This window comes from Anabrus simplex, chromosome 5, assembly GCF_040414725.1.
Source record: "Anabrus simplex isolate iqAnaSimp1 chromosome 5, ASM4041472v1, whole genome shotgun sequence".
NCBI lineage: Eukaryota > Metazoa > Arthropoda > Insecta > Orthoptera > Tettigoniidae > Anabrus > Anabrus simplex.
Genome location: NC_090269.1, coordinates 299,019,685 through 299,035,857, shown reverse-complemented (window position 1 = coordinate 299,035,857; position 16,173 = coordinate 299,019,685). Strand labels below are relative to the sequence as shown.

Below are 16,173 nucleotides of genomic sequence, written 5' to 3'. Positions count from 1 at the left end.
TAACAGGGAAGATGCGTTTAGAAACATATAGAGGAACAATGTACTGGAATGATCAAATCCATATTTGAAATAAAGAAAATTGAGAATCTATCAGTAAGAACCGCCCTCATCCTCTTCAACATTAAGATAACACCAATAGATTGCTACGCTATCAGCAAAATATGGACGCACCTCATTATGGCCAACCTGAGGAGAGTGGAAGCTCTGGCAAACGCTGGCAACCAGGAATGAGTTAGCTGGAAAATTTATAATGTCCAATAATGGACCATTTATATTGGTATTATAAATTTACTCATTCGGAACAAATATTACAGATTCCCAATGGGAATCAACATCTGTATCATCTGATGGCCAAGCAGGCATCAATTTTTAGTAGTGAAACAGTGTCTCATAGTGCATTGGCACTGCCGGTGACTACAATTAGCCTACGCAGTGGCCTCCACGGTATGCACTAGCCATGCGTCTTGGTAGGTGTGCTAGGTACCAACTGATGAGCCCAGCCTAGCACACGAGGGCGAAACGCTGGCAACCAGGAATGAGTTAGCTGGAAAATTTATAATGTCCAATAACGGACCATTTATATTGGTATTATAAATTTACTCATTCGGAACAAATATTACAGATTCCCAATGGGAATCAACATCTGTATCATCTGATGGCCAAGCAGGCATCAATTTTTAGTAGTGAGACAGTGTCTCATAGTGCATTGGCACTGCCGGTGGCTACAATTAGCCTACGCAGTGGCCTCCACGGTATGCACTAGCCATGCGTCTTGGTAGGTGTGCTAGGTACCAACTGATGAGCCCAGCCTAGCACACGAGGGCAAAACGCTGGCAACCAGGAATGAGTTAGCTGGAAAATTTATAATGTCCAATAACGGACCATTTTTATTGGTATTATAAATTTACTCATTCGGAACAAATATTACAGATTCCCAATGGGAATCAACATCTGTATCATCTGATGGCCAAGCAGGCATCAATTTTTAGTAGTGAGACAGTGTCTCATAGTGCATTGGCACTGCCGGTGGCTACAATTAGCCTACGCAGTGGCCTCCACGGTATGCACTAGCCATGCGTCTTGGTAGGTGTGCTAGGTACCAACTGATGAGCCCAGCCTAGCACACGAGGGCAAAACGCTGGCAACCAGGAATGAGTTAGCTGGAAAATTTATAATGTCCAATAACGGACCATTTATATTGGTATTATAAATTTACTCATTTGGAACAAATATTACAGATTCCCAATGGGAATCAACATCTGTATCATCTGATGGCCAAGCAGGCATCAATTTTTAGTAGTGAGACAGTGTCTCATAGTGCATTGGCACTGCCGGTGGCTACAATTAGCCTACGCAGTGGCCTCCACGGTATGCACTAGCCATGCGTCTTGGTAGGTGTGCTAGGTACCAACTGATGAGCCCAGCCTAGCACACGAGGGCGAAACGCTGGCAACCAGGAATGAGTTAGCTGGAAAATTTATAATGTCCAATAACGGACCATTTATATTGGTATTATAAATTTACTCATTCGGAACAAATATTACAGATTCCCAATGGGAATCAACATCTGTATCATCTGATGGCCAAGCAGGCATCAATTTTTAGTAGTGAGACAGTGTCTCATAGTGCATTGGCACTGCCGGTGGCTACAATTAGCCTACGCAGTGGCCTCCATGGTATGCACTAGCCATGCGTCTTGGTAGGTGTGCTAGGTACCAACTGATGAGCCCAGCCTAGCACACGAGGGCGAAACGCTGGCAACCAGGAATGAGTTAGCTGGAAAATTTATAATGTCCAATAACGGACCATTTATATTGGTATTATAAATTTACTCATTCGGAACAAATATTACAGATTCCCAATGGGAATCAACATCTGTATCATCTGATGGCCAAGCAGGCATCAATTTTTAGTAGTGAGACAGTGTCTCATAGTGCATTGGCACTGCCGGTGGCTACAATTAGCCTACGCAGTGGCCTCCACGGTATGCACTAGCCATGCGTCTTGGTAGGTGTGCTAGGTACCAACTGATGAGCCCAGCCTAGCACACGAGGGTGAAACGCTGGCAACCAGGAATGAGTTAGCTGGAAAATTTATAATGTCCAATAATGGACCATTTATATTGGTATTATAAATTTACTCATTCGGAACAAATATTACAGATTCCCAATGGGAATCAACATCTGTATCATCTGATGGCCAAGCAGCCATCAATTTTTAGTAGTGAGTCAGCGTTTCATAGTGCATTGGCACTGCCGGTGGCTACAATTAGCCTACGCAGTGGCCTCCACGGTATGCACTAGCCATGCGTCTTGGTAGGTGTGCTAGGTACCAACTGATGAGCCCAGCCTAGCACACGAGGGCGAAACGCTGGCAACCAGGAATGAGTTAGCTGGAAAATTTATAATGTCCAATAACGGACCATTTATATTGGTATTATAAATTTACTCATTCGGAACAAATATTACAGATTCCCAATGGGAATCAACATCTGTATCAGTATCCAGTAATCGGGAGATAGTGGGTTCGAGCCCCGCTGTCGGCAGCCCTGAGGATGGTTTTCCGTGGTTTCCCATTTTCACACCAGGCAAATGCCGGGGCTGTACCTTAATTAAGGCCACGGCCGCTTCCTTCTACTTCCTAGGCCTTTCCTATCCCATCGTCGCCATAAGAACTATCTGTGTCGGTGCGACGTAAAGCAAATAGAAAAAAAAAAAAAAAGTTCCCTTTTCAACTCGTAAACCAAACAAGTATGTAGGATGAGTTCTCCACCTAATCAATACTTTATTAATTAGGTGGAGAACTCATTCTTCATACTTGTGTGCTTGAACTATCAATACGGACTATGAAGCTAATAGATTATAGTATAACTCGTAAACCAATCGTGGAAGAGTGTACTCTGAAACACACAAAGCCTTCAAGAAAGTCGCTTTAACTTTTCTAATAGCGCTGAGTGTTTCTTCTTTAGAAATGGCCAGACGATCTCCAGGTCGTATGCTGCAATGGGTGTCACCTTCAGCTGAAACAATTTCAGAGCAGTCTTTAAGGAGAGTCTGTTTGGGTGCCGGATGTCCTTCACTGCCTTGATTGCTACATTTACTAGATCTCTAACGTGCAGTGTAAAATCCTTGACGGAGATCTCTAATGTAATGCTCAGGTACTTGAATCTGTTTACACTTCTCAGGGGTCCGTTTCTTGTGCTGAAAATTGTTGACTTTCCACCCTTCCTAAATATCATCGAGACTGTCTTTTCTTTGTTCCTTTCCGCCATCAACACCATATCATCTGTAGTACAAAATTATGTGTTCTGGAAAAATTTCTGCAATATCCGCAGTCACGATGATAAACAACAACAACACGCTCAGAGGATCACTTTGTAAGACGCCAGTGGTTTGTTCTATAGGGTTAGATGTCGTTATTCCATCATTTAACACTATGTCATTTAAAGCCAGTATGTTTTTAATGAGCCGTGTTATGTAACTGTTATCCGCTATCAATTATCCTAATTAGGGGCCGATGATCTTCAATGTTAGGCCCCTTAAAACAACAAGCATCATCATCATCAATTGTCCTAATTTCTCTTCCTGTCAAACGTTTTGGAAATATCTATGAAAATGTCATGACATTTTTATTCGTCCTGGCACAGGAATGAGTTTCAGATTAGTTCCTTCCTGATGAGATGGTTATCTAACCCTCTATCGCCCTGCAATGATACAGTTGTTAACTACATAGGACCTACCGGTACCTTATTTATCATCGTTTACAATTTCGTGAGTGTAATTTCATCGCTATCCTTCTCCTACCCACGAACATAATTATTCGGGACTTCAACATAAAACTATTCCCTTTTGTTGAGATTTTAAAAATATAGGCCTACATTCTATCGGTCCAGTGATGTTCCTCCAGGATCTCCACTGAGTTCACTTCATTCACCCGTAATATTTTTGATGGAAAGGAACAGAAAGGTGCAATTACCAGTCAATTACCAGTTTATTTTATCACAATGTAAACAAATACTGGAAGAGGTTAAAAACATTTCGATGATCAACTGAGACCCAGCTACTACATAAATTAGTAGTGTAGTGTAGATGGTTGTAAATAATTACCTCTTAAAAACTACACAGGGTGAAATATTCCTTAAGAATATAAATACCACCACTACCTTCCAATTATCCCGTAGGCTGTATATCATTTGAACAGAACTGTTGGTGTTATATGTTATGGTTAAAAAAAATCACACCGGATCCATAACAAAACAGGGTTTTGGGTTGAAGTGGGCTTTCAATATCGATATGTCGACCAAAATCTCGCACGGAACAATCGAAATCGGGATAGGAATTTGGCTGGAGCTGGGATTTGCTTGCCCGGGTAGGCTGTGTTATTTAAACGTAAATAATTTTTATATACCTGGGATATGCTTTAATTTCTTCTTTGCAGTTAGTGAAATGATAAATGTGCACTAATCTTTTGTCGTTAGATAATACTGTGCTTACGTTTGAAGTAATAAATTGACGAAAACCCTTCAGCAGTTCGATTGGGTAAGAATAGATTTACTGGAGGAGGACGTACAGGTTGAACAAAATGATAAGACGTCGTAATATCGGAAACCTATTTTCTTGAAGTGTTCTCTCTCTGTAGCAAAATTACATTTCATTTAACATGTTGATTGCCATTTCGAAGGTTATTCTTTCCCATTCCAATTACACCTTCAGTGGTGTTTAGTTGATGATTTTCTTTAATTAATGTGTAATGTTTCATTTAATTGCGAAGGCAAGGAATACGTTCCAGTTATTCCTGTTCAGTATATTACTGAGGCATTTCCTACTATTTATAATTTCATATTGTAATATGATTTTTCTGAAAACATTAAGCCCGAAGTTTTAAAATGTAATTTAAACTTAAGGCCAACTCTGATGATCTGTGAATTGAAAATCGTAAAAGCTGTGACTATATCACAGAATAGTGAGTGTGCATTTATTTATAGTCATACACACAATATATAATGCATGGTCATCAGTAGCAAGTCCCTCAGGGAGTTTAATCCATGGATAGTTGTATTGAAGAAAAAAAAAAAAAAAAAATTAATTGCTTTTGGAGGTGGGGAAGAGGTATCAATGCATTTGGGAGTTACGAATTGAAAAAAGATCTTCCTGTGGTTCAGATTCCTTGTGAAATTGGAGATTTATTGGCTGTGATCAAATCAGTAGTCGAATAAAACTGTAGACTTGCATTGGTTCATCATTTTAATAATAAGTATTGGTTAATCTCCAGGTTTATGACATCTGTTATTTATGCTTAGGCCTATTTGTGGTCACTTTAAAAGGAAGTGTTATTGATTGAATTTAAATGAATCTAAATGAATGTCACCATACCCTCTCAATGATCTACGGCGTGGTGTTTTGAAAATCTCTGTTCCTATGCAGGTAGTTTACGCACATAATGATTATAACCTTATATAGATTTTTAGAAAGGAAAGAACAGTGGACCTACAATTAGAAAGTGCAAAATGGCTTTAGGAGTGGAATATCAACATTAGACCCAATCTTCAGTATTATAGGCCTAAGACAGTTAATGGAGAAAGCAACGGAAATCTGAAAGAGAAATGTTGATGACTGGGCTTCAGAAAATGATGTGCTTACCTTTTCAGAAATTTGTATTTATGTGCTCAAAAAATTGAAAATAGGTGATTAAGTTTCCAAAATAGGTTACTTGAAAATATAGCCTTGCTGAAATGTTCAAGTGCTACTATAAACCAGTCCACAGGATAAATGTTCCATCAGACATACATCTCACTTAGCAGGCCGGTGCTTGCTGCAGTTTCTAAAAACTACAATACCTACTATGGATGCGTAATATGAAAGCATGTACTGTACCTGCTATTTTCAAATTTAATTCTAATGAGTGGAAGAAAATGCCACTTCAGAAACTTCCATAGCACTAAATATTTTGTCTTATATTGCTACTTCTTCTTCATCCATTCCCTTTTCCAGATTCTCTCTGGATAGGGTAGAGTACCAAAGCCCTCCACCTTACTTGATCTTTCCACTTCTTGTACTTTATTGCTATCGACTCCTCTATTTGCAATTCAGTCCACAACAGAGCTCCTCCATCTCATTCTGATGATGATGATGCTTGTTGTTTTAAGGGGCCTAACATCGAAGGTCATTGGCCCCCCATCTCATTCTAGCCCGTCCCCTAAGTCTCTTTCCAGTCTCTCTATCCATGAATATTCTCTTTGGTATTCTCTCTCCTGCCATTCTCATCATGTGTCCAAACCATTTTAGCTTTGCTCTTCTTGAAATTTATACACTCCCATGCTTCTCCTTATTTCCTCATTTCGTATTCTATCTTGTCTTGTCTTTCCATGTATGCTCCTCAAGAACCTCATTTCAGCTGTTTGTATCTTACTTTGGTTCCGCTTAGTCAACATCCAGGCTGCTGAAGCATAGGTCAGAGTAGGTTTATAATAGGATGAGTATAAAACCTTCTTGCACTTTATTGGCACATCTTTATTCCAAACGTCTCTCACACACTGGTAGAAACTTGCAGACTGCTGTATTCCTAAATTAATTTCTCCATCCTATATTGCTGAATTGACAAAGAAAATATAGTAAATTAAATGTTGTCGCCAGCATGCTACACACACATGCACAGTTAGACAGTATTATTTATTTAGCATATTGCGATAAATTACACATACAAACCATTTATCTATAAATATATACATCTGTACATAGAGAAGAAACATGAATGGCATCATATCAAATTTGAATGTCCAGTTCCTTGATCCACTGTTGAGCTTTAGATGTTGGTTCCAGGAAATCACTGGATAGCACTGCAACTTTCACTCACTCACAACATGGGGAACTGTTTACTGCGGGGCGCCACAGTCGCATTCTGGTGTTTAAGTATAATTCCATCTGTAAAGGGAGTCCGTGCATGTTCCATATGTTGTCCTCCCTTGATTCAGTGTGGTCCACATTTTATGTGGTAGATAATGATCGCTGGGAAGGTGCTCACCAGAAAAACGTTTGTGTTGGTTGTCCAGCTCTCTCTCTCTCCATTCCTTAGGGTTAATGTTGGTGTGTGATATGACTTCAGCCTCTGCAGTTTGAGAGGGGGAAGGTCTTCTGAAATTGTTAACTTACTGGTATTTGAGAGTTCATGCAGTCTTCTTGTACTTTTCTAATTAGTTAAGACAATGAAATACAGCAATAACTCTGTGAATAACTCTTATATGCACTAAGTTAAAATTTGTTCTGTAGTTTTCATCAGCAATTTACATTTATACAGAAAAAAATACCGTACTACAATGGTATTTTTGCATGTAAGACACAAAAGACATGTACACAGAAATATACACAGGATTTCACATTTCCAAGTGGTAACATACTGGTAGGTATACTCAAAGAATGTACCAGTAATTCTGCCTGCTGACTGACAGTACAGTATGTAGAACAGAATACTACAATAGAGAAAACACACTTCTTATGCCGCTCAGTGTCATATACGAAACTGCTTATTTTGCTTTTGTTTAACATACACATGTACAGGCACACAGAAAGAACAAACTGCTTTGATTTCATGAATTAAGCCATACTTAATATTTAAAAAAAAAAGAGGTACTCCCTCCTCGTTCAAAAAACAAAATACACTGGTCGAAACTTCTTTCTATGCTTTAGCATTACAATGCATTACAAGCAGTGTTTTCAACTTTTCAAAAAGAAAGCTCAGCCTATTTTTCAGCTAAAGCAGATTTGTATCACGAGAAGCTTCTCTCCACATCAGATGAGGTTGCACCAGGTCCATATTTAAAACACACAAAGTCTGACAATGAAAATTCTTCTTTGTTTGGCTCCAGATCTCTATTTCCACTAAAGACTTTACCTACTTGAAGAAATTGATTGTGCCCCAGATTCGTTGATAAGACGTTCCTTAATTTTGCCAAAGCTTGTTTCTCCTTGTACTCCCCACACACAGCTTCTAAAGATTTACTAATACATACAGCATCATCTTTGTTTAGCATCTTGAGGACTGATTTTATAAGCTCACGCCGCATCCAGCCAAGTATCGGTACCCTACCTGGTTCACACTGGTTGCAGAGGTAGCGGCAAATCAGTGGTACACTGTTTGAATAAACTTGCACAGCTGGGTGCTTTAATGAACACTTTCTTCACGGATGCTATTGCTCTCTTCACACTTGGAAAAATACTCCTTACTGTTTCAGCAATACTGCGTACCATGCACTAAACAAGTTAAATGAATCATTTTGCTGTAATGTTAACGATGTAAGGTGCAGCATTTATAATTAACTAGTTCAACTACCCATGCTTAGCTATGGAATTCTACATCATATATGTAACCCTAGGTAAAATATTATACATGTTCTGTTGTGAGTAAGACTTAATTACATTGTTCTTAACGTTACCCGAGAAACACCACAGGAAGGTCGCAATACGTCATTTCTCATTTAAAGTATGGGTTGGAGAGTTTTCATTGTAATGGCAGGCCCCATTTTCTACTGCTAGTCACAGTCAAGTCAGAGAGTTAAGATCATAATGACAGGTCCCCTAACCTAATTCCATGCATATTTGAGTTGGAGAATATTTCTTTATAATGACAGATCCCCATTTCCTGCTGTATAGACTATACATTTCAATCTTATTTTATACATCGTTCAACACACTGATTGATATGGCTGTATATTTCTACTTAACACCAGGATATTCCTTGTAGAATAATGCAGCGGTATTGGACGTCATTGTAAACTTTCACAGAAGACTACAACCGTGTATATTCACAAATTTTATATGCCTGGGCACATATTTTATACAATAGTGTAAATGTTTAGTGAGCTAATTTGAGTGAAAATGTTATTTTAATTATCAATTGTGCATCAAGAATTTAAAACAGCATATAATTACGGACTATTCACGCAATATTCAGAATTTTTAACCCATTGTACATATGTTTTCTCATTCATTGTGTTCAATCTTTGAAAGATTTTTACAGTCCCATTTGACTTTTTGAATGGACATTTTATGTTATGTTTAAGATAGCTATGTCTCATTCTCGGGTAGATTTTTTCTTGTTAAATTGCTGAAGATGACCGTTTTACGATCAAAACTAGTCCAAAACTTTCTTGAATGAGTTAATGGCAATTAAAGTACATCAAATTAATGTATTGATTAGGTAGAATAAAAACTCCTATTCTTATTAATACATCCATTTCCTGCTGCCAGTTGCAATCGAGTTGGAGAGTTTTCATTATAATGGGAAGCCTCCTTGTCTACTGCCAGTCACAATTGAGTAGGGGTGTTTTCATTATAATGGCAGGTCCCTTGCCTACAGCCAGTCACATTTCAATTGCCTAGTTGTCAGTATAAAAGCAGAACTCCTTGCCTACTGCTATTCAAATTATGTTGTTGAAGTCACAATCGAGTTGGATTTTGTTTTCTGCGGCATAATTTTTTATTTTCATAGCATCTCCTAACAGTTCTTTTTTATTGACTTCAGACTTAGTGTATTAACTGCCCCCTATTAACATAAGGTATTTCTTTCTGTAATCAAAAACAAAAGGAATTCAGTTGAAACCATCAAAGCAATTGAGGATCCTAATCGAAACCTGGCCAGGAAAGAAGAGGACATCAGAGAGGTTCTGAGAAATCATTTTGATCACTTATTGAACAGGACAGAAGCAGATCGGAGAACAAAAGATCCATCTGTTGAAACCTGCACAGAGGAACCTCCCATTACATGGGCAGAAACAGAAGCATTCCTTAACAAGGTGCCACAAAGGAAATCCCTGGGAATCAATGAAGTCAGCACGGACATGATTAAAGCAGTAGGAGTCCAGGATTTGCAGTGGCTACACTGCTCAATGCAGTTTGGAAAGATGGCAAGATTACCTACTGATTGGAGCAAGGGTGTCATTATCTCCCTGTTTAAGAAAGGAAATCTCTGAAAATGCTCCAATTACCGGGGAATAACACTCCTTTCTTATGGGCTTAAGATTCTTGAGAAAATCTTGGAGATCAGATTGCGAGTCATTTTAGAGCCACAGTTCGAAAAGGAACAGTACGGCTTCAGGCCTTACAGGTCCACAACAGACCTAATCTTTAGTGTCTGTATGTTAATGGAAAAAATATTAGGGAAAAGGCAAAGATCTGTTTATGGTTTTCCTTGACATTGAGAAGGCATATCACAGCATTGCAAGAGAGAAGATATGGGAATGCCTGAGAAAAAGGAATATGCCAGAGGGACTGGTGAGGAAAGTTAAGATGCTGTATGAGAACTGTACCAGGTGGGTGCGATTGGGTGACGGACATTCATCCTGGTTCAAGACCAAACGTGGAGTCCAGCAAGGCAGTGCACTATTCCCATTATTGTTTATCACCATCATGGATGACATAATGAAGAACATCAAGAAAACCTCTGGTGAACTAAATGCAATGGCCTTCGCTGATGATGATATGATCTGGGGAGAAACTGAGGAACAAGTACAGTCAAGACTCAATGAATGGAAGGTTAAGTTCCAGGAGTTCAATCTCAAGATAAGGGAACTCAAAACAGTAGTGATGGCAATAAACAGAGAGGGACGACCAGCGAACATCATGCTAGGAAACCATCCACTAGAAAGTGTGGAAAGCTTTACGTACCTCGGCAGTGTAATATCTCGAGATACACTAGCCACAGCGGAGGTGGCAAATAGAGTGCAGAACAGCTCTCACTTTGACCAACAAGTACAAACACTCCTCTGGGATCCCAAAGTACCAACAAAATCAAAGCTGGTTATGTTCAATCAGTAATTCATACCAACCTTAACCTATGATATTGAAACCTGCACCCTCGCTAAGAAAGACTCATCAAGGTTGCAGGCATCCGAGATGAAGTTCCTTGGGTCCACAATTCAAAAAACCAAACTGGACAAGTTAAGGAATGATGTGGTTAGGAAGGAAGCTGGGATTGTTACATCATTGTTACATCCAGTCAGCATGTCCAGACTGAGGTGGTTCGGGCATGTAATGAGGATGGAGCCAACAAGGGCAGCATATGTTAACTTGGAGAGACAAGTGACAGGGAAACGGATGGTGGGAAGACCAAGAACCCATTGTATGCACATTGTAAAGATGGACATTGCAGATCAGGAAAGGACACTGGAGGATGTCATTAACAACAGAACTTATCTCAATAAGACAGAATGGAAGAGGCTCGCCAACAGTACCCGGGAAACAGGAACTGTAAAATGATGATATTTTTTTACAGACACCTTATGTTTTTTGATCTGAATTCTGTCAGTGAATCTAGCAGGGTGTTTTTTGCCTCTTTGCTTTTCATAGGATGATGGAACTTTTGAACTGTTTTTCGAGGCAGGGAGAATTTAGATCATCAGCCAGAACAGAAAGACACTTTTTTAGGAAAAGAGAACCAATAAGAGTTAATTCATTGTCGGTTTTGTCTTTGGCACTGGAGAAAAAGAATTTGCAGGGCTGATTACATTAATTATGTAAGGACAGGGCTAGTGATAGCAGAGGGGTGATTATTGTCAAGGAGAGGGATAGTAGGGTATTAGTGGTTCAAAATGCGATGACTTCAAGGGACCAGAACTCTTAAAACGTAATATGGCCCTTCCCTCAACAGGCTCTTCAGGTTGAATTACCACATTGCCTTCAGCATGTAGTCGAGCAGCACAATAGAGTTGTAGCGTAGTAGAGTAACTGAGTAATAGAGTAGTAGAGAGTGTATGAGTATCTGCGCTCAACTTTTTATAATAATGTTTCCTGGGAAGGTGTGTTCGACAGACACTCCTTAACCCTTTCAGAACTGAAAGAAAACTGGAGGTGTGAATTTTTGTTTGTACGTCAAAAACTGACTAAAATGCTCTTAAATACATATATTTTTAGTTTATTTTTCAAAATAAAAATTAACACCTGAAAAAAAGCACCCTCATAATTGTGCATGTCAGGATTTAATTCACTGCGTACAAAAAACGTCAGCACAGTACATGTGAAAATACATATGTACATGATCAAATGTTCTCCTTTACAGTGTGGAATAATTTAAAACAATTGAAATCGTTGTTCAAACACAAGTATACATTACATTTTCCACACTGAGGACGAGTTTTGCTTTTACAGTCCTTTTTGTGGCAGCACCTTGCCGTGAGACCTGGAAAAAAGCTGGAGGTGTGGATTTTTGTTTGTACATCAAAAACTTACTAAAATGTTCTTAAATACATATGTTTACAGTTTATTTTACAAAATAAAAACTATCATCTGAAAAACTGCACCTACACAATTGTGCATGTAAGGACTACTTACAAGAAATAAAAAGAAATAAAAAATTCAGCTCAGCCCATGTACATGATGAAATGTTCTGTTTTACAGTGTGGAATGATTTAAAGCAATTAAAATCTTTTACATTACATTTCTCATGTAGAGTACGAGTTCTGCTTTCACAGTCCTTTTGGTAGCAGCGCCCAGCACTCCTGCATGCATTGCCTGTAGGGAAACCTAGCCCGCATAGTTGTGCATATCAACATTCAAAACCTCATGGTATTACGTACGATGTTGTAAGTTCACAATTTACAATAATAATTATTAAATTAATGCCGTAATGGTCCACCTTTTCAATACTAGAATATGCAATATTTTTGAATTACATTACTAAACTAGAGACTAGTTTCGTCCTTGGCTGGCCATCATCAGCCTTAATGAACATATCTAATAACTAAACAGACGTACGAACACGCAATTGACATTGAAATCTGGGATGAACTACGTGTAAAATTTGAAAAATAGATTAGGCTCTAAATTCTTAGCATTTGGGGTATGCTTATCATCCAAACTCTTTCTTGCATTAAAATTCATAGAATTGTTAGTTCCATCATTGTTAATCATAAAGATTTCAATTGCAAAACTGGAACTGGTAAATGTTGATTCTGTAGACAGATCATCAATCACCAAATCTACTTGAGTGGTATTAGCAGTATGCAAGCCACTGGATGCCACTGTAAATAACCACCAGCTGATGCAGAACTGCTAGATGTTGTTTCCACATCAACAAACTTAAATAAAATGGAATGTTTCTGTATTGCTTGTTAAAATCATGCCGAAATGCTCTTGGACATTGTCAGGACGGCACATGAAGATATGGTTAAAACTGACATATTCTGAATTTGTGGCTGATATAAATTCCCAATTCATTGTGGTGTCTATGAAGTTAACCTGGATAAATCATAGATAAAATTAATGAACTGATGGAGAGAGCGCGTTAGTCAAATGGCCTAGTTTGCTAGTTGCTTTACGTCGCACCGACACAGATAGGTCTTATGGCGACGATGGGACAGGAAAGGACTAGGAGTGGGAAGGAAGTGGCCGTGGCCTTAATTAAGGTACAGCCCCAGTATTTGCCTGGTGTGAAAATAGGAAACCACGGAAAACCATTTTTAGGGCTGCCGACAGTGGGGTTCGAACCTACTATCTCCCAAATACTGGATACTGACCGCACTTAAGCGACTGCAGTTATCGAGCTCGGTAAATGGCCTAGTTTATGTAATTAAAAAATATTGCATATTATAGTATTGAAAAGGTGGACCGTTACGACATTAATAATCATTATTGTGATCACAATTCAGTGCGGATCAAAACCATGAAGTTTATATCCTATGATTCACAATTTATGTTCGCTAAACAGTTTACACACTTCATTGATTACATTCTGATATTCAGTAAAACTTTTAGATTAATATGAATGCAATAAATAAATACTTACTTTAGGCATTACTCCTTCCCGCCGTCTTGCCGATGAACTGTATTTTTAAACTCTTCTTTCTGCCCTCTGGTGGTCAAGTGCTAAATAAAAACAACTGAAGTACATGCTACGTGCCCCGCACAAGCACTGCAGTCCGGTCTAGCGCCAAGAAAACATCAAATAAGCCCAGACATAAATAAAATATGAACCCTCACAATTGTGCGTATACGGTCTGAAAGGATTATTGGACATCGTACAAGGTCTTGACTATCATTGATTCGTTCTCCTTGGAGCTAAAGGTTCGAGAATAATCTGGTCTGAAATACTGTTCGTTGAGCTCATCCAGTCTCGTGGTACAGTACCTTGCTTGCAGCGAGCATTGAAAAAAAAATTAAATAACTTATGATGTTGGGCGACTTACCTCCTCTCGCCACGTCCGACAGTCAAGGTCAGCCATGGAGCTGTTTGTCTCAGCCGATGTGGACGGCAGAAAGATAAATTATAATTTAAATGACACATTCTCATTTCTACTAGATAAAGACCAGTAAAGATGGGTACGTACTGTACATACATACATACATAGACCACATGAGTTGGCCGTACAGTTAGGATAGTGCAACTGTGAGCATGCATTCGGGAGGTAGTGGGTTTGAACCCCACTGTCAGCAGCCCTGAAGATGCTTTTCTGTGGTTTCCCATATTATTAATTGTATTATTATATTATTATGATATTATTAATTAAGGTCACAGCTGCTTCTTTCTCACTCCTAGCCATTTCCTATCCCCTTGTCGCCATAAGACCTATCTGTCTTGGTGCGACATAAAGCAGATTGTAAAAATGAATACAAAATCTATAACTTACATACATCTTCATTATAGACTCTTATGTCTTTTAGCATTCAGTCTGCAAGCCTCTATGAATCTACTAAATGCTGCCACAATCCTCTATTTGTAACTAGCTCAGTGGCATCGTTTAGTTCTCTACCTCTTATATTTAAATCATAAAAACTAAGTCTATCATCATCTTGGTCTCCCTCTACTTTTCTTACCCTCCATGACCGTGTCCATTATTCTCTTAGGTAACCTACTGTCTTCCATTTGTCTCACATGACCCCACCAGTAAAGCTGCTTTGTGCATACAGCTTCATCAGTCGAGTTCATTCCTAACTTAACTTTTATCTCCTCATTCAGAGAATCCTTGTGCCATTGTTTCCACCTGTTTGTACCAGCAATCATCCTCGCTACTTTCATGTCTGTTACTTCTAACTCATGAATAAGATATCCTGAGTCCACCAAGCCTTCACTCCCATAAAGCAAAGATGGTCTGTAAACAGACCGGTGTAAAGACAGTTTCGTCCAGGAGCTGACTTCCTTCTTACAGAATACTGTTGATCTGAATTGCAAACTCACTGCATTAATTTTGTTGCATCTTGCTTCAATCTCATTTATAATACTAATATCCTGGGAGAATACAGATCCTAAATACTTGAAATTATCTACCTCTTCCCAGCTTTGTATTCCCAACATGACATTTATTTGTCTGAGGTTTCTTACCTACTAACATCACTCTTGTCTTGGAAAGGCAAATTTTCTTATCAAATACTCTTTGCACCTGTTTTCAAGTCCCAAGACTGCAGTCTTTCAGCACTCATTAAGACCAAGTCATCGGCATAGGTCGATGTGGACAACAAAAAGATACATTCTGATTTGAATGTCACATTCTCCTTTTGGTGGCAGCACTCAGCACTGCCTGTAGGGAAACCTAGCCTCTAATTCTTCAGTAGCCTTGTAGCAGTGTATATTTAACGCGTTCGCCGCCAACTGGTACGAGAATTGGTGAAGAAACACAGAGCTCAGAAAACTTCCTGTTCTACAAGTCCAACATAAGCATCTACATTAATGGTTATGAATTTCATGTTTTTGGTCCGTATTGAACTGAGAATAATATATAAGTAATAATAATAACAGCGTAAACGTTTCCACCTTTTCAATACTAAAATATATTCACAAAATTATAAATTACACGGTACTAGTTTCGACCCATCTAGGGGTCATCATCAGCCGTATTGGAACAAAGATCATTTTTGGCGAAATCCTAAGAAAATGTTATTTTAAAGAATAACAAGTGAAAAGAGAAGTTATTATGGTAATAGTTAATAATACAAGGAATATACATACTAAGAGGTTTTGAACAAAGAATAAAGTATAAATGGGGTGTTGTAAAAATTATAATCAAGGAAATCGGTAAGTTCTTGATTATAATTTTTACAACACCCCATTTATACTTTATTCTTTGTTCAAAACCTCTTAGTATGTATATTCCTTGTATTATTAACTATTACCATAATAATTTCTCTTTTCACTTGTTATTCTTTAAAATAACATTTTCTTAGGATTTCGCCAAAAATGATCTTTGCTCCA

The 16,173-nt window shown here is 38.5% G+C and overlaps 2 protein-coding genes across 9 annotated transcripts in view; one reads left to right on the top strand and one right to left on the bottom strand.

Moving 5' to 3' along the window:
* LOC136874009 (DNA polymerase lambda) overlaps window positions 1-4,259 on the bottom strand; it is a 182,985-nt gene extending 178,726 nt beyond the window's left edge. For 5 of the 6 annotated variants that reach the window (XR_010860209.2, XM_067147462.2, XM_067147466.2 and 2 more), the window contains exon 1: window positions 4,107-4,251. The gene's annotated coding sequence lies outside the window, so the exon portion shown is untranslated. Of the gene's footprint in view, window positions 1-4,106 lie in introns of all 6 variants that reach the window. The other variant, XM_067147464.2, reaches the window with a different exon arrangement.
* A 68-nt stretch (window positions 4,260-4,327) lies between these two features.
* Window positions 4,328-16,173, top strand: part of LOC136874008 (protein abrupt) — a 213,556-nt gene continuing 201,710 nt past the window's right edge. The window contains exon 1 of one of the 3 annotated variants that reach the window (XM_067147459.2): window positions 4,328-4,388. The gene's annotated coding sequence lies outside the window, so the exon portion shown is untranslated. The other 2 variants (XM_067147460.2, XM_067147461.2) reach the window with 2 other exon arrangements.